The 18,106-nt window shown below is 38.2% G+C and overlaps 1 protein-coding gene across 4 annotated transcripts in view; it reads left to right on the top strand.

Moving 5' to 3' along the window:
- Mageb18 (MAGE family member B18) overlaps nucleotides 1-18,106 on the top strand; it is a 756,240-nt gene that overhangs the window by 427,966 nt on the left and 310,168 nt on the right. The window lies entirely within an intron of this gene.

Raw genomic sequence — 18,106 nt, 5'->3', positions numbered from 1 at the left:
CCATCAGCAGCCTCCCTTAAAGAACGACAATACGAATGTTCAGCTTCCCTGTACTGCACCTCAAAATGCCCTGGCTCACTTTTCTAGTCAACATTTCTGCTATTCTCAGAACCAATCCTATTAGGAGGCTCTTCCACACATCTGCAACATGACAGCCTCACTAGTCACACTGCCTCACAGCTCTCTGCTCCACCAAGGAAAGGTCTGTCCTACTTGCTTGGCTACTGATCCCCAGTTGTGGCCGCCCATCCACCTGTGGTCTCTTCCCGCTGCATTTTGGAGAATGTGGTTCCTAGGCCTTTACCTACATTACCTCTTACAGGCCCACAGATAAAGGGTCCTGGGGGAGGTAGTTATGGCGAAGGCGGCTGGTGTGACTATGCAGGAATGGGCTCCCCCATCAGTCTATAACGGCAGAGCTTTGGACACCCTGAGAAACAGCCTATCCTGAGCAGGCCTCTCACAGGCCATTTGCTTCTCAGCAATGCCACTGGCTTGCTTTCATCATTCTAGGACATCAGGGCTTCAGACATCCATGTGCCCCATGTGGGCAACCTCCACTTCACCATGGAGGCCTTTGAGTGCCTAGCCGGAAGCCAAGCGAGCTGCTTGTGGGAGCAGATGAGGCAATTCTGAGCCGATCACTTCTTGTGCCACTTCTCGCCACGGAGTCCGTCGCTGACCATATCTCATCCATGTTCACCTTCTATCTGCTGGACTACCACACGCAACAGGCTGAGCTGGGACTCAGCTACAGTGCGCCGTGCACCCAACTGAGCGACTAGGCCTTCATGTTCCGTGACCGCCTCTGGACCATGGACACACAGAAGCGCGCACGTCTCTGCCCTCGCTCACAATCTGGGCCTGCAAGCCACAAGTGCAGCCGATCAAGAGCCAGGTGCTACTGGGAGAGAACAACTTCCTGAAGCTGCAAAAAGAACTGCTCGTAGACGAGTTAGAGAAAGGACTGAAGTAGCTGAGAAAAACAACAATATCAACCAACCAGACCTCTCAGAGCTCCCAGGGACTAAACAACCAACCAAAGAGTACACATGGAGGGACCCATGGCTCCAGCTGTATATGATAAAGAGGATGGCCTGGCAGGCACCAATGGGAGGGGAAGTCATTGGTCCTGTCAAGGCTAGATGCCCCAGTGTAGGAGATTGTCAGGGCAGGGAGGTGGGAGGGAATGGGTGGTTGGGGAGGAGGAATACACTCGTGGAAGCAGGGGGGAGGGGATAAGGGATAGAGGTTTTCCATAGGGGAAAGGGGATATAAAATTTGAAATGTAAATAAAGAAAATATCGAATAAAAAAAGAATTAGCACGAGTAAAAAGTAACATTAACTAAAACAAACTGCAATCTGTCAAAGCAGAGAAAAGAAAAATGAATGGAAAAAAATCTCATAATGAGCTTGCTATGGTTTACAGTAAATGTGAAATCTGGGGTTTGCAACCCCATCAGAAGAACAAAAATATCAACCAACCAGACACCCCAGAGCTCCCAGGGACTAAACCACCATCCAAAGAGCACACATAGACAGACCCATGGCTCCAGCTGCATATGTAGCAGAGGATGGCCTTGTTGGGGCATCAATGGGAGGAGAGGTTCTTGATCCTGCCAAGGCTTGACACCTCCCCCCCAGTGTAGGGGAATGCCAGGGCAGGAGGCAGGAGGGAGTCGGGTATGGAGGAGTACCCTCATAGAAGCAGGAGTATGGGGAATGGGATAGCATGTTTCTGGAGGGGAAACTGGGAAAGGGGATAATATTTAAAATGTAAATTTAAAAAATCCAATAAATTTGATATTATAAAAAATAACTGCTCATGGACATGCTGACTGAGACTACAATGTACATGCAACTGCTGAAGAAGGTGGACACAGATGATTGGCAATATTTATTGTTAAATAATTAAAAAAAATAATATTTCTGTGAAATGATTCTATTTAAAAGTAATTTGATAACACTAATTATTAGAATATACATTATTATAGAATGGGTAAATAAAAATGCTCAAATATCCTTTTACCACTCTCAAGACATAATCAAATGAAAATGGCCATGGGGTAGATATCAAAGTGTGTTATTCTCCAGTTTCATTTACTGAGAGACAGACCAATTGACTCTGCCTTCTAATTCCTAGCTTCTTAGATCTTGAAAAGTTTATATATCTTGAAAACCAAGGGGGATAGATAATGGTTAATGGAGATCAGAAGACAATTTTCAGGAGTCTTCTCTCTTTGTACTCAAGTCATCAGGCTTAATGGAGAATGTCTTACTTACTGAGCCATATGCTGGAACCTAGCCTGTGATGCTATTAGGAGGCAGTAGAATTTTTAAAAGTTCTAGGTAGAAGGAATTCCAGTCACTTGGGACATGACCTTCACAAGAATATTGAAACTCTGGCCCCATCCTGACTATCTTGGCATCACAACTGCTATGATGTGAGTTGCATCCTTTCTAACACTTTCTTGGCCATGCTTTGTCCTGAAATAGGTACTTAAAATTCAGGGCCAAGCAATCATGGAATGAAAGTAAATGTTCAAGCTTTTTTTTCTTTGAAGTTGATTATTTCAAATACTCTGTAACAGTGTTTGAAAGTCCATAAAATTTCTTGATGAGGTAAGTGAAAATAAAGATTACAATCAATTGCACATACAATATTAAGTTAATTTACAATTTATAATCAACAATATAGCGATTGTATCTGAGAAAAGAGATACAAAATAAAAGGCTTTGTTTTTCGTTATGGTTATATATTTTCTCTATGTTATAAAACACATGTGACAACATATTAAAATCTTTGCTATCCAGTTCTATTAACAAATCGCTGCTAATGAATATCCTAGTAAGAGCACCAGTGGAAGGGGAAGCCCTGGGTCCTGCTAAGACTGAACCCCCAGTGAACTAGACTATGGGGGGGAGGGCGGCAATGGGGGGAGGGTTGGGAGGGGAACACCCATAAGGAAGGGGAGGGGGGAGGGGGATGTTTGCCCGGAAACCGGGAAAGGGAATAACACTCGAAATGTATATAAGAAATACTCAAGTTAATAAAAAAAATCGCTGCTAGTAGAGATTGGTGCATTTATTTGATCATTGGCATAGATAGGTTGCATGCCTTAATCCTACAGATTAATTTATTGATTAGATGGAGACAGACCTTATACCAGCTTGTCAGTGGCATCAGATATAAAGATTAAGAGAACAATCAAAGGGTAAGGAGATGGTCACATTGTGCATAAACTTGTGTATTAATTACTTTTCTCTTTCTGTGATAAAACACCATGACTAAGTCAACTTCTAGAAGAAAAAGTTTATCTGGGCTTAGAGCTTCAAAAGCCTGGTGTTCATCAGTAGCGGAAGCATAGCAGCAAGAGCACTGAGAAGGGCACCAGGTTTGAAATGTCAAAGGTACATACTTGGTCATGGTACCTACTTCCTCCAGCAAGGCCACAGCATCAATACTTCACCAAACAGTGCCACCAAAAAAGGATCACATGTTTAAATATATGAGCCTGTAAGAGAAAGTCTGATTCAGACCACCACAGCATCTAAATAAGTGAAATAAGCTGTGATTCAGCTATGTGAGTACACTAAAGGAGAGACAGTTAATATACACCTTGGGGCTGGAGTGGGCAGGAAGTTGTTTAGAATTGAGTTTCAAGGTTCAGGTACTCAGCACTTGACTGATCCATGGAAGAAACTAAGATAATTAATACTGACCAAGCTCAAGTTCTAGGAATTCTGCATTTTTTTTTAAATAAAAAGTCATTTAGGCAGGTAGAACATCTGCAAGCTCCTCACTGAAAAGAAGAGGCTGCTTGCCATTCATGCCTGTCTAAATTTTATTGAGAGTCTGCTCTGAGCAAGTGTGATGTAGGTATCTAAAGGCTGTTGGTAATTGAGAACAGTTGGCTGCATAGCAAATGAGGCCAGGGGACCGATTACCTTGGCAGAGATATTTCATCAACACCTGTTGTGCTTTATAAGTTCCACATTTGCTTCTTAATATTTCTGCTCCTCCTTTGCTGCTGATCTGACACCTTTCATAGCACATTTGCAGCAGAGCATTAACTTTGCTTCATATTTGAAGCTCTGACTTCATGTGCATAGCAAACAGATAACTCAACATTTTCAAAATATGTCGAGTGAGCTAACATGATTCATTTGGTTCCTGCTTTAGTATTTGCACTTTCTGAGACCTATGATTGTATCTTAAATGACTTTTCCTTTTGTACACGATAGGGTTTAGATAGGGTGAGGAGCAATAGTGCCTTAAGTGTGTGGTTCAATCAGCCTTATCAGTGCCACCTGGGAATGCAAATTCTTCTGCCTCAGTCCAGAGTTAATGAATCAAGACCTCCAGGGGTCAAACTCAGCCTTCTGTGTTTTAAGTGTGCCAATGGATTCTGGCACACTTTCAAATCTGGGAACCACTGAAGCTGAACCTTGCTATTGAAAGCATAGTTAGTGGAACATCATACAAATTATGAGTGGGCTTATTGGGAACCCAGAATTGTGGACCAAACTCCTGAGTGAATTACTCATCCTTTGCACATGTTTAAGAAGCTGTGTTTGAGACTCAGACTTGAATTCTATTGATTAGGATTTCTTAAGCTTTAACAGAGATCTGGGCCTCTTGTTAGCATTCTTTAAGAATTCATTAAATATAGTATGCATATAATATACAGACTAAATAGCAGCTTGCGCCTTTGTATTTTAATGATTGTTTTAAGTGTGTGTGTGTGTGTGTGTGTAGCACCTCTCTCTCTGTCTCTCTCTGTCTCTCTCTGTCTCTCTCTCTCTCTCTGTTTAAATTTCATGTATGTGTGTGCACTATGTGTATGCAGTATTCATGGAGCGCCAGAAGAGAGCATCAGATTCCTGAGATTGGAGTTACAGACAGCTGTGAGCCGCCATGTGGTTACTAAGAAACAAACCTTGGTCCTCTGAAGAAGCAGGCAGTTGTCTTAACCACTGAGCCATCTCTCAAGCCCCAGGCCTTGGTATTTTATAGCTCCCACAGATGAATGTAATATGAGAATAGGCCGAAGTTCACACATTAAGAAAGGAAAATAACAAAAAAGAACCAAAATAACAACACAATCTCTTGACTTAATAGCTTTAATTCTTTACTCACTGAAATTTTAGATTTTGTTATTCTTATGTCTATCTTCAATTGTTGTTAATTATGGACGGCTTCTCCTGACAATATGAACAGTAACCACATTCACAATTAGGATATTCTCCGTGTGTTGTTTTTCAGAAGATTTTCTGAGAATTCCTTTTTTAAAGGTGCCAAGAATTTGAAAAATTGTATCTGCTTAACTTCATTAATATTTAGTGAAGTGCTTAGATTAAATTGGGCTGATCATCAAACAGGTGCAAAGAGACCTGCTTAACAAACAGGGTACTTCTATAGCATCAACAGAGTGATGTTCTTTGTAGAGAAATAAATATGATTTGGTTTGTATTCATGAAGCACAATTTCTCTGTTGGCCCAGATGTTGATTACCAACACTAGAATTAAGGGGAGCAATCTAGAAACCTGGATGGAGATCTAAAATGTTTGTTGCAAATGAAAAATATTTGTGGCTCAAAATATAACAAATGCTATACTGTTTGGCCCCTTGACACAGGTAATAAGCATCAGAATAACAGCCTAGATTATTCTGCTTAGGCACACAAAACAAATAACATCAGTAATTCATTTATGTGCTTATAAATCTGTGCCACTGATGTCTTTATTCATGAAGGGTGTTGGGCTAAAACTGAACTGCAATGAGGCAGTGAGATGGCTCAGTGATGTTTGCCATGCAAGTGTAAGGCACCGAGTTTGGGTCTCCACTACACATTAAAGCAATTGACTCCATTGCTGTGGGAAATATAGGTGGATCCCAGGGGTTCATTGGTTATCCAGTCTGTTAGTTAATGAGCTTTGGTTTGATATAGAGACTGTTGTAAGAAATAAATGCTGCAAATGTTGGATTCGGACCCCTATATGTACACACACACACACACACACACACACACACACACACACACACAGAGGACACAAATGCTACTCACACTTAAGAAATCGAATTGAAGGGGGTTGGGGATTTAGCTCAGTGGTAGAGTGCTTGCCTAACAAGCACAAGGCCCTGGGTTCGGTCCCCAGCTCCAGAAAAAAAAAAAGAAAAGAAAAGAAAAGAAAAGAAATCGAATTGATAACCCTGTTTGTGCAGTGTTTCTCTAACATTTATGAAGGCACAGATTCAACTTCCCAGAAATCCAGCAATGGGATAGGAAGGGAGACAGATGGGAGAGAAAGGAGGAAGAGAAGGAGGGAGAGAGAAAACAACATGATCACAAAATTCATTCCATATTCACATTAGTAATATTCATATTGTCTTGCCTACATGTATGTCTACATACCATGTGTGTGTTTACAGTGCCAGTAGATGCTAGAAGATGGTAACAGATCCCCTGAAACTGTTGGTACAGATGACTATAAGCCTCCATGTGGGTGCTGAGAATTGAACCTGGTCTTCTGGAAGACCTTAGTGCTCATCACTGCTGAGCCATTTCTTTAGACCCCAGCAGGAATAATCATAATGGCCCAAATAAAGTACAACCAGAATATCCACCTGCAGAAACAAGATTGGTATATTTATACAATGAAAGATTATTCAACTACTAAAGCCTAAATTATTGCTTTATGCAATACATGAATAAGTTTTGCAAATATGAAGAGACTGTAGCATGTGATTTTATTTCAATAAAATGCCCAGAATTAGATAGAAGCTGTGACTTGAGGAATAGAAGTGGTACAGAGTTCATTTCCTTTAGTAAGGATATTGTGGAGTTGAATAACACTATTCAGCTGGCAGAAATATTTATTTTTATGTCAAATTTTAAGCAATAAATGAGAGTAAAGTTGTGAAGTTTAGGTCAAGTTTAAACTGCATTGAGATGGGAGAAATAAACAATTCACTGAAATCAACAAAATATCTGTCCCTTTGAGACTATTGTATAAACTTAGTGATTTGAACTGTAATTAGTAATATTTCTTTACAATTTCTACATTTCTACATTCTATTTGAACTGAGATTCTGTTATTTTTTGGCATGCTTAAATACTCCAGGTAAAACAGATTGTATGAAACAATGAGCTATTTCTCTATAGGAAACTGTGAAGTTATATGATTTCCTTTGTGAATTACCATAGTTAAGACTAATTAAATTTCACTTTAAATGTTCAACTCAATAAATCCAAAATTATTTTTTCAGCAGTTTTGTACTTTAGAAATGTTAGATTTTTGTGTTGAAAAAAAATTTCCCGCTAGCATCGCTCCTGGCATGATAGTTACAGAGCTGAAATTTGGGGTTGTGAAGAGAGAAGCACAAGCTTTACTTTTCCTCTTGATATTTCCCCATTTAGCATGGTCCTCAAATTGCCTATTTGGATTGGTCCATGGTGAGCTATCAATTGGATTGCATCTTATCGTGATGGAATTAAATTACAGATAAGTATATAAAAGTAACACAAGGACTTATTGGAGAGAGGATCATCTAGCTAATTCTGTTTACATGGAAAAGTCTACAGAAATATGTGGAATAAGATTCTGTTGGAAACAAATTGGTAAGAAAGCTAGAGTGGTGCTTGAAATATGCTTGGTGCAGGGAGTGGCATGATTAGGGCTTGTGGCATTGTTGGAGTTGGTGTGGCTTTGGTGGAGGAAGTGTGTCAAGCTCCTCCTAGCTGCCTGGAAGACAGTCTTTTCCCTGGCTGCCTTCAGATCAAGGTGCAGAACTCTTCGGTACTTCTCCAAGACCATGTCTGCCTGGATGCTGCCATGCTTACTTCCATGATGGTAATGGACAGAAACTCTTAATCTGTAAGCCAGCCCTAATTAAATGTTGCTCCCTATAAGATTTTCCTTAGTCATGGTGTCTCTTCACAAGAATGGAAACCCTTACTGAGACAGTTAGGAATGTAACAAAGCATGTATTAAAGGAGTTACTTAAACTGCTTTATATACAGGAACTTTAGGTTATTGTTGCTATGCACTGGTCAATTGTTATGCAAAATAATTTAGTAGATTTCCTGCATTTTCTTGAGACAGAGTCTTACTGTGTTGCCCTGTCTGGCCTAGAAGTCAGAATGTAGATGAGGCTGACCTTAGAGTCACAGAAATCCATGACTTCTGCCTTCTGATTGCTGAGATTAAAGGTGTGCTCCAGCACACCTGGCAGATTTCTTTTTTGCATTTGCTCACCTCTAATTGATAGAATTCTGGAAACCCAGAATTGGTTATGCAGTAAGTACCCATGTGGATATAGTGCTTGTGGTGCTAAGTGTTAGTTTAGTGGAGCCTAAAAAAATTTCTGCAATTGGGGCAATTGAATTAGAAACATTCATATAATTCTAATTAAAATGTATATAATAAATTATTGTTTTGAATTTTATAAGTTGAGTTTTGTAGAGCACAGCCATGGAGAATAGAAATTGCGAGTGTTTTCTGCATAGCTAATATTTCAACTTTGATATTGGGACATAAGCATTTATATGGTGTAGTGCTTTGCATATTCATTTTGTATTCTCAAGATTAATTTGGATTTATGTTCAAGTGTCTTTTATTTGGCTTGGGAGAATTGGGGCAGTAACACTATAGCTAAGAACCTGTACAAAAATAAGTGTTCACCAGAACTTAGTCAACACTAATGAACATGGTAAAGGTGAATGAAATGAGAAAGTGCTTAAAGTAGTAGATCTCACATTCAGTATTTATCGTGCATACATTTAGGCTCATGGTATGGAAAACTGGGTGATTTTATATAAAATTTTTAAACTCAGTATATTAGTTAATTTTTTGTTATTGTAATAAAATAACATGATCAAAAGCTTTCTTTGGAAGGAGGAGTTAATTCAGGATTATGGTTACAAAGGATAAGAATCCAGTGTTGTATGGGATCAGGATTGTAAGCAGCAGATATGACAATCAGAATAGTAAGCTGAGAGTTCGTATCTTCAAATGTGTACACAAGTGATCTGAAAGTGGTAAAAGGCTTTAAAGTCACAGAGTTACCCTAAGTGACATCCTTCCTCCAGCACCAGCTTAACAATGAATGTCTTCGCTATAACCTTGGCTGTGCTTTTTACTATCTTAGTTACTGTGTTAAAAACAAGCAAACAAAAAGCAATTTTGTTTCAACATATGGAAATCAGTAAGTGTAATTCAGCAGACAAATAAATGGTTACTCGGTAAAAAAAAAAAAAAAAAAAAAAAAAGCAAACAAACAGAAAACCCATAGCAAGATGGCTCAGTGGGTAAAGGCCTTTGCAGGGCATGCCTGATGACCTGAGGTTATTGCCTGAAACCCAAAGTGTGGACAGAGAGAGCCAACTATAAAAGTTGTCTTCTGACCTTGTCACATGCACAGTGGCATATACATATATATGTACAAGTATAAATAATAATAATCTACTTCATAGTTTTGTGAATCTTTTTTTCTTTGTATTATAAACCTCTCATAAGTGTTAACTGATTTTTAAAATTTAAGTGTATAAAACCATTCCATTTATTTCTATAGGTAACCTTTATGTTATTCCTTTATCTTATTAAAATGGGTGGTGATCTGTGAAGTCTTCCCATATCAATACTCACGGTACATTAACAACACTAAACTTTTCTATATCTTAAACACTTTATTTACAGTGTCGTGGTTTATTAGCAGCCTAGTGTAGGGATTATCTAATTCATGTTAACTAATATTTAGCACGCTTTACAGACACTATTTTAAAAATACATATATTGCATTTTCTGTAATATAATTACATGTAACAAGTTTTGAATTATCTTCCTCCTTGTAGTACTGGTATAAAATGAGAATATCATTTAATTAACTGTCATAATAAATCTTAATAATTCAATCACATTTTGAAGTATAATTGTCACTAGCTGTAAAGCCCTCTGTCTAAGGTGGCCACTTTGTCTTTTAAACATTGACTCATACTTCTCAGAATGAATGTTGTCTCTTTGATACAATAACACATTTCAAAGTTCTCTTTATTTTATGCCCTAAAGCAAATATTTTTCTCTTCAGAGAAATGTAATGAAAAATTTCCTTTATGAAGGGAGAAGGAAGCTCAGTGGTAGAACATTTGTATCACATGTACAAGATCCTGAATTCCATTCCCAGCACTGAAAAATAAAGAGGGGCAAAGGTTGAGCTGATTTTTCAGTTTGTCTTTCCCTGCACTACCCTCTTTTTAATTGCTTTTCTATTTTTTACTGTTTCCACTTCTATTGAAAATAGTTTTTTTCTCCTCACATAATATATCCTGATTACAATTTTTCCTCTCCACCTCCCTTCCCATCTGGATCTATCCCCTTTCTTTCTCTCTCAGAAAAAAACAGACTTCTATGGAATAATAATAAAAGAAATATAATAACAGAAAACAGAACCTAATATATCAGAATAGGATGAAATAAACAAACAGAAGGAAAAGAGTCTGCCCCCCAAAAAGGCACTTGAAAGGTATAAATGCACACACTCAGAAATTCCATAAAGCTATAATAAATATACAAAAGAATTGTCGAGTAGATAGGAGGAATATATATATAGAGAAAAATGACACTGAGTTGATATTCTGCTGGCCATCTACTGCTGAGCATGGGGACTGGCCTTCAGAGTGGTTTGTTTCCCCAGTGAGTGTCCATTGGAGAAAAGGTCCATTTTTATTTGCAAGTGGTTATCAACTGGAGATAGCTTCTGGGGTTGGGATGGGGGTACTCTTTTCAGCTCTAGGATTCCATCTAGTGCAGACTTATGCAAGCCCTGTGCAGGAGGGCTCAGTTTCTGTGAGTTCCTAGGTGTCTCAATCATATTGACTTAGAGGCTGTGTTTTCTTGGCATCCTCCTTGCCCTCTGGCTCCTCCACACTTTCCCCCTTCTCTTCTGCAGGGTTTCCTGTGCCTTGAGGGGAGGGAATTAATGTAGAATTCCTACTTATGGCTGTGTGTTTCCACGGTCTTTCATTCTCTGTATCACATCCGGTTGTGTGTTTCTGTGTTTGTTTCCATCTGCTTCAGGAAGAAGCTTATCTGATGATGGCTGAGGGATGTACTAAGCTATGAGTATAGCAGAACACCATTAGGGGTAATTTAATTGCTATATTTCTTTGGATACTAGTATTTAGCTTTACCCTAAGTTTTTGAAATCTCCAGTATAGGCATATATTTCTTGCAACCTAATTTTAATAGGGGTTCAACCTCTCCTGTAGCTCACCACCTAGCAGAGGTAGTAGAAGAGAAAAGTTATTAGGATATGGGGGAAGCAGACCTGTTCAGCAATAGTTCTCTGGGGGCAAGCTCAGTCTTCTTTGGCAGCAGTTCAGTCCCATAGCAAACATCAAATATAATTCCTGTCCTAAGGTGAAGAATGCTGAAGGAACCTTACCAGCAGTTTTTGGGCAAGCTTCTCTCAATGGCAGCATTACTAACAAGGCTATGTAAGGCAAACCAATACATGCATGTCTGTTTTTAGCGAAGAAGTAAGGTGAAGCAAACCAAACCAATAATCAGTACCTGTCTCCCAGTATCTATGGAGTCAGTCATATTTATACTCCTCCATGACAGGTCTTTCCATGTGTTTGCTATATCAAAACAGCCTTTCACCTGTGTGCCCCAGCAAAACATCATTTGACAGAACTAACTTTCCAAAGAACTAGAAGTTTCTACATCACTCCAGTCTCCTGTTCTTAGTCACCCACGGAGTGTTGGATATGGGTTCCATCTCATGGAATGAGCTTTCAGTCAGATTTGCTATTGGTTAGTTAGACCCACAAGCTTTATGTTACTGCTGTACTAGTATTTCTTGTAGGCAGACGCCATTTAGAACAGGTTTGTAGTTGGCTTGCTGTTTATGTTTCTTCTTTGGTACATGCAGACTACTTTCCTGTACCAAAGTTTGCTACTTGCTAGCACATCGGGATGACAGTATATATAGTCTCCAGCTTGACGTCTCCATGGTAAATGAGTTGTGTAGGTGTTGTCTTCAGCAATCAGGTCTTGCCTTCAATTTGTGGACAGCAACCTACATAGTCTTGGCAACTTTCTGGGTTGTTTGGGGCTCTCAAGGGACCATTTGACCAACAACTCAATTAGATGTAACCTAATTTCAGTACTGGAAGCTTCATTTAGTAACAAGAAACACACATTTGGGGCTGTCTCCCCTTTATTTGGCAATTTCCTTTAGATCACCTCCATATGTGAATATATTTTCCAAAGCTTCTACTGTATTAGGTTTACATACTATCCGTCAAATGGCCTTAATTTTAGCTGTTTCTCTCTGTATGTCCTCTCTCATCCTCCTCTTGTCTTCCTACACATTTGATCTTCCCATTATTCCCCTCCTCTTATCCATAATTATCTATTCCATTTCCCTTTCTTATGGAGTTCTATCTTCAGACACCTACAGCCCCATACTCTACCTCATCTCTGTGGTTCTGTGCACTGTAGCTTGCTTATCATTGTCTTACCATCTACATCCACATATAAGTAAATACATACCTTATCTGTCTTTCTGGGTCTTTGATACCTCACTTGGGATGATTGTTTCTAATTCCATCTATTTGCTTGCTAATTTCATGATTTTTTTAGTGGCTGTTTCATATTCCATTGTAAAATGTACCACATTTTATTTATCCATTCCTCCACTGAAAAATATCTAGGTCGCTTCTAATTTCTGGCTAAGATGAATAGAGCAGGAATGAATGTATCTGCACAAGTGTCTCTGTGGTAGGATGAAGGATCCTTGCTGTATATGCCCAAGAGTAGTATATCTGGATTTTGAAGTAAATCGAATTCTGTCTTCCTAGGAAACAGCTACATTCATTTCCAAGTGGTTGTACAAGTTTGCACTCCCACCAGCTCCCTTTATTTCACATCCTCACTAGCGTGTACAGTCACTAATGTTATTGATCTTAGCCATCTGGGAGGTGTAAGGTGGAAACTTACTTTTGAAAATTCTGTTTAGATCTGTACCCCATTTTTAAAACTGGGGTATTTGTTCTCTAGATATCTATTTTTTAAATTCTTCATATATTTTGGATATTCTCTTTTCCCATTATATAGGCTGCATTTTTATCCTTTTGACCGTGTCTATCATCTTAAAGAAGTTTCCCGAAGTAGCATTTATTGATTGTTGATCCTAATGCCAATGCTAAAAGTGTTCAGTTCAGAAAGTCCATTCTGTGCCAATGAGTTTAAGGTTATCCCCCACTTTCTTTTCTATCAGGATCAATGCATTTGGTTTTATGTTGAGGTTTTTGATTCATTTGGGGTTTAGTTTGATTCTTCTATGAGCAAATTTTACACAACAGCCAAAAGGGCACATGGTGTCTTATCCACCATATTTACTTGAAAATAATAATGTTCCATTAATTTTAATTATGTATTATAAATCAGATTTTCTATTTGCAGAATTAAATTTTAATCATTTGGGTGATTTTATACATTAATGTGGTGAATATGACTAACTAGCAAAATGCAGATGGATTAGTCTCTGCATGTTACAAATATAACTCACAATATTTTTACGCTTTTCTGCTAATTTATTTACACATCTTCTTTTCTAGATCTTCATTTATATTTTAATGAAATGTGTGTATGTTGCTTCCCTGCATGAAATTTTAATTTGCTGCTGTAAATGCCATCTTCTGATCATCCATTATGTTGCTTAATTGTTTTTTGGTTTTCAATATCACAGAAGCACATTACAGGAGGTAGACACTAAGCACAAAATACAAAGGGCCTTTAAACATCTGGAAGAAGTCGAACAAACTACTTTAGCATATTAGACCTCAGTGAACTCATACTAAGATAGAGAGACTAAACTTTTGCCAATTAACATTTACCTGTACATCTATTTTTAGATAGCCTTTTGTTTTCATTTTTCCTGTTCTGTTTTGTCTAAATATATATGTTTGTTATTATTGGATATTTTTTATTTACATTTCAAATGTTATCCCCTTTCCCGTTTCCTATCTATAAACCACCTATCCCATCCCCCCTCGTCCTTCTTCTATGAGAGTCTTTCCCCAGCCAACCACCCACTCCTTCCTGTCTCCCCACCCTGACATTCCCCTATACTGGGGGGTCCAGCCTTGGCAGGACCAAGGTCTTCTCCTCCCATTGTTGCCCAACAATGCCATCCTCTGCTACATATGCAGCTGGATTTATGACTCTGTTCATGTGTACTCTTTGGATAGGGGATTCAGTCCCTGGGAGCTCTGGTTGGTTGATATTGTTGTTCTTATGGGGTTGCAAACCCCTTCAGCTCCTTCAATTTTTTTTTCTTAACACCTCCAATGGGAACCCATTCTCAGTTCAATGGTTTGCTGCTAACATTCGCCTCTGTATTTGTCATGCTTTGGTTAAACCTCTCAGGAGACAGCTATATCAGGCTCCTGTCAGCAGGCACTTCTTGGCTTAATCAATATTGTCTAGTTTTGGTGGGGAGATATATATATATATATATATATATATATATATATATATATATATATATATATGCCAGGCAGGGGCAGGCTCTAAATGGCCATTTCTTCAGTCTCTGCTCCAAACTATATCTCCATACTGCTGTCATAGTCTCTGGTGAGAAGTCTGGTATAATTCTGATAGGTCTCCTTTATATGTTACTTGACCTTTTCCCCTTACTGCTTTTAATATTCTTTCTTTTTTAGTGCATTTGGTGTTTTGACTATTATGTGACAGGAGGAATTCCTTTGCTGATCCAATCTATTTGAAGTTCTGTAGGCTTTTTGTATGTCTATGGGCATCTTATTCTTTAGGTTAGGGAAGTTTGCTTCTATAATTTTGTTGAAGATATTTCCTGGCCTTTTCAGTTGGGAATCTTCACTCTCTTCTATACCTATTATCCTGAGGTTTGATCTCCTCATTTTGTCCTGGATATTCTGTATGTTTTGGCTTAGGAGCTTTTTGTGTTTTACATTTTCTTTGATGGTTGTGTAGATGTTTTCTATGGTATCTTGTGTCTCTGAGAATCTCTCTTCTTTCTCTTGTATTTTGTTAGTAATGCTTGCCTCTATGACTCCTGATCTCTTTCCTAGGTTTTCTATCTCTAGGGTTGTCTCTCTTTGTGATTTCTTTATTGTTTCCATTTCAATTTTTAGATCCTGGATGGTTTTGTTCAATTCCTTCACCTGTTTGGTTATGTTTTCCTGTAATTCTTTAAGGGATTTTTCTGTTTCCTCTTTAAGGGCTTCTACGGCTTACTCATGTTATCCTGTATTTCTTAAAGGGAGTTATTTATATCCTTCTTAAAGTCCTCTATCATCATCATGAGATGTGATTTTAATCTTGCTTTTCCTGTATGTTAGAATATCCAATATTTGCTTTGGTGGGAGAACTGGGCTCCGATGATGCCAAATAGTCTTGGTTTTTGTTGTTTAGATTCAGGCAAGTCAGCGCTCCTGGAGACTGATTTTCAGCTCTGGGCTCAGGCACAGAACAGAAGGATCCTGTGCCTGACTGCTCCTAGGTTCCTGTGTCCAGAGGGTTCTAGGCAGGTTCCTATTGGGCCAAGAATGTGAGCAGAAGTGGTGGTCTCCCCTAAGCTCTCAGGATCATCTGCACTTCTGATAGTCCAGCTCTCTCTTCCATGGGATTTGGGTACAAAGAACTGTGGGACCAGGTCAGCTACGGGAGCAGGCAGAAACTGGAAGGATCCTGTCTCAGACTGCTCCTGGGTTTCTGTGTAGTAAAGGCTCCAGGCAGTTCCCTTGGTGAAGAAGTACTGGTCTTACCTCTGCTCTCAGGTGTGTCAGAGCTTTTGGAGACTGGCATTCAGTTCTGGGTGTAGGCAGAGACCAAGTATATAGATTTAATGTGTTTATTTACGTGCTCAGTGACTTTAATAATGGTGTCTTGTTCAGGTTTCTTTTCTTTCTAGAAAGACTAGACTTAGGTGATGTTAATGGACTAGAAGATATAAAAAGTTTCTGGCAGAAACATCATAGTAATTTATTCATACACAAAATTGTATAAACATTGAAAACTAAGAATAATAAGCAGGAAAAAACAAAGGGAATCCTTAGGGATGAAAAGTCTGTATATAATTATATATGTGTGTGTATATATATACTGTTATTTTATCATTTAAGAAGCTTATTTATTGCTGTATCAGAAGAAAGCATGTATGCTTTATGATTTTCTATGTATGTTTTTCTCAGCTAAGTCCTACATGCTCAGATTGGGAACAAGTCAGAAAAACATCCTCGGTCATTTACTTTCCTAGTAGAGATTATTTGTGTCCGCTCTAAGCAAACTAGATCACTTAGAATTGACTAGGACTTTTAAATTATTAGTTTTCTCAATAAGTTATCAGATGGAAGTGATCATTTTCAGAGATAGTTTGAGCACAATTGAAATGGCTAAAAATTATTGCTATTACTTCTCATGCATATAAAATGTATTATGAGAGGATGAAGAGATAGCTCAGCAGTTAAAATCACTTGTCCTTGTGGAGGTCCTAGGTTAAGTTTCCAGCACCCACATGTTGGCTAACAACCATCTGTAACTAGTTACAAACGGTCTAGCACCTTCTGGCCTCCAAGGACAATGCATGAAAATGGTATAGTGGTATATAGGTAGGCAGGCAAAATATCCATACATATAAAATAAAAAAATCTTTAAAATGTTATTGTGCAGTGACAAACTTTAGAATAATGTGTCCTTGAAATTTGCACTGGGACTATGTAGGCTTGTGTAGGTTAGGTTTCTCAAAGACTATGTAAAACGAGTCAGAATTTGTACAAAGAGAGTGTAAGACTGACAGACAAAATGTAGTAGCTCTTTATTAATAATATGTAATGTATTTGAACTTAATGGCCAAGTCATAGAAAGATCTGTTAAACTCAAATGTTAGTAAAGCTATGGTGGTATTAGTAGAAATGCGATGTCAAAGGATATGTGCACTGTTGCTTAAAACAAAGGGCCAGGCAGCACATCTCATTTGTAAGGGAATGAAATAAGAAAGAAAACATACCAAATTTCATTATGATAAGCAAGATACTGTGTATATTTATGAGCAATTTTCTAAAGAGTTTGATCTCAAAATATTCCCAAAAGCACTATGTTTGACAGTAATATCAGACAAGAAATTCTGGACTCAAATTCTCATTCTCTACTGCTGACACTCTGGCCAATTTTCTGTGCCCAAATATGTGATCCTGCCAGCAACAAGTTAGCTTACCAGAGGCTTCTGCTCCTTCTAATTCTGCCAAGTTTATAACCCTTTTGGGATTTCCATAGCATATAAAGAATGATTATTTGCACTACTTTCCTTAAACTATTTAATGATGATAGTTGGAGCTGAATTCTTTCCTTCTTTTATTGGTTGTTTATTATTAATTTACTTGGTTCTCATGAACTGGCAGTTTTAGGGATCCTGACACTCTGCGGTTCTCTAAGTCTTCCATTTTACTTAGAGCTACCCTATTTAGATAAAAACCTAAAATGTCCCCAGTACTTTCATGGCTCTCTAAGACATGAAACCAGATCATTTATAACCAGTTTATAGTTTTTGTAAGGAGATTGACTTGGAACCAATTGGAAGGGTAATACAAGAGAGTAAAAATAATGATGTAATTTGAAATCATGCAAAAGCACATTACCAGCAATGATAAGCTTATGGTTATTTTTGACTTTAACAAATCCTTTTCAAAATAGTAAAACTAATTTTCATGTAAACATATCTGAGGAAAATTATGATAAAACTAATGTCTAGAACTCTGTAATTTAAGCAGTGCAACCACTGAAAGTTAAAGTATTTTATCTACAGACAAATTACTCAGAGACGTTTGAACCATGCTTGCCTCCTCTCTATTCTTGTTGTGTAATGTAGGAAACAATATCTGCTTGTTTGGATGAATTGTCATATTCTTCTCCGACTTTATTTGATTTCAGCAGTATATCTGTTGTTCATTCAATGTCATTAACTAACTCCAGTGGTTCATTTAATGTTAAGGATGCATCGCTTTTTCTGGAATGTATCATCTTTTTGTCATAATCATTTCTCTATACTATGCCACTAAGAT

Source organism: Rattus norvegicus, chromosome X (genome assembly GCF_021556685.1).
Source record: "Rattus norvegicus strain SHRSP/BbbUtx chromosome X, alternate assembly SHRSP_T2T, whole genome shotgun sequence".
NCBI classification, from domain to species: domain Eukaryota; kingdom Metazoa; phylum Chordata; class Mammalia; order Rodentia; family Muridae; genus Rattus; species Rattus norvegicus.
The sequence above is the reverse complement of the archived record's forward strand: the minus strand, read 5'-3'. Positions and strand labels throughout refer to the sequence as shown.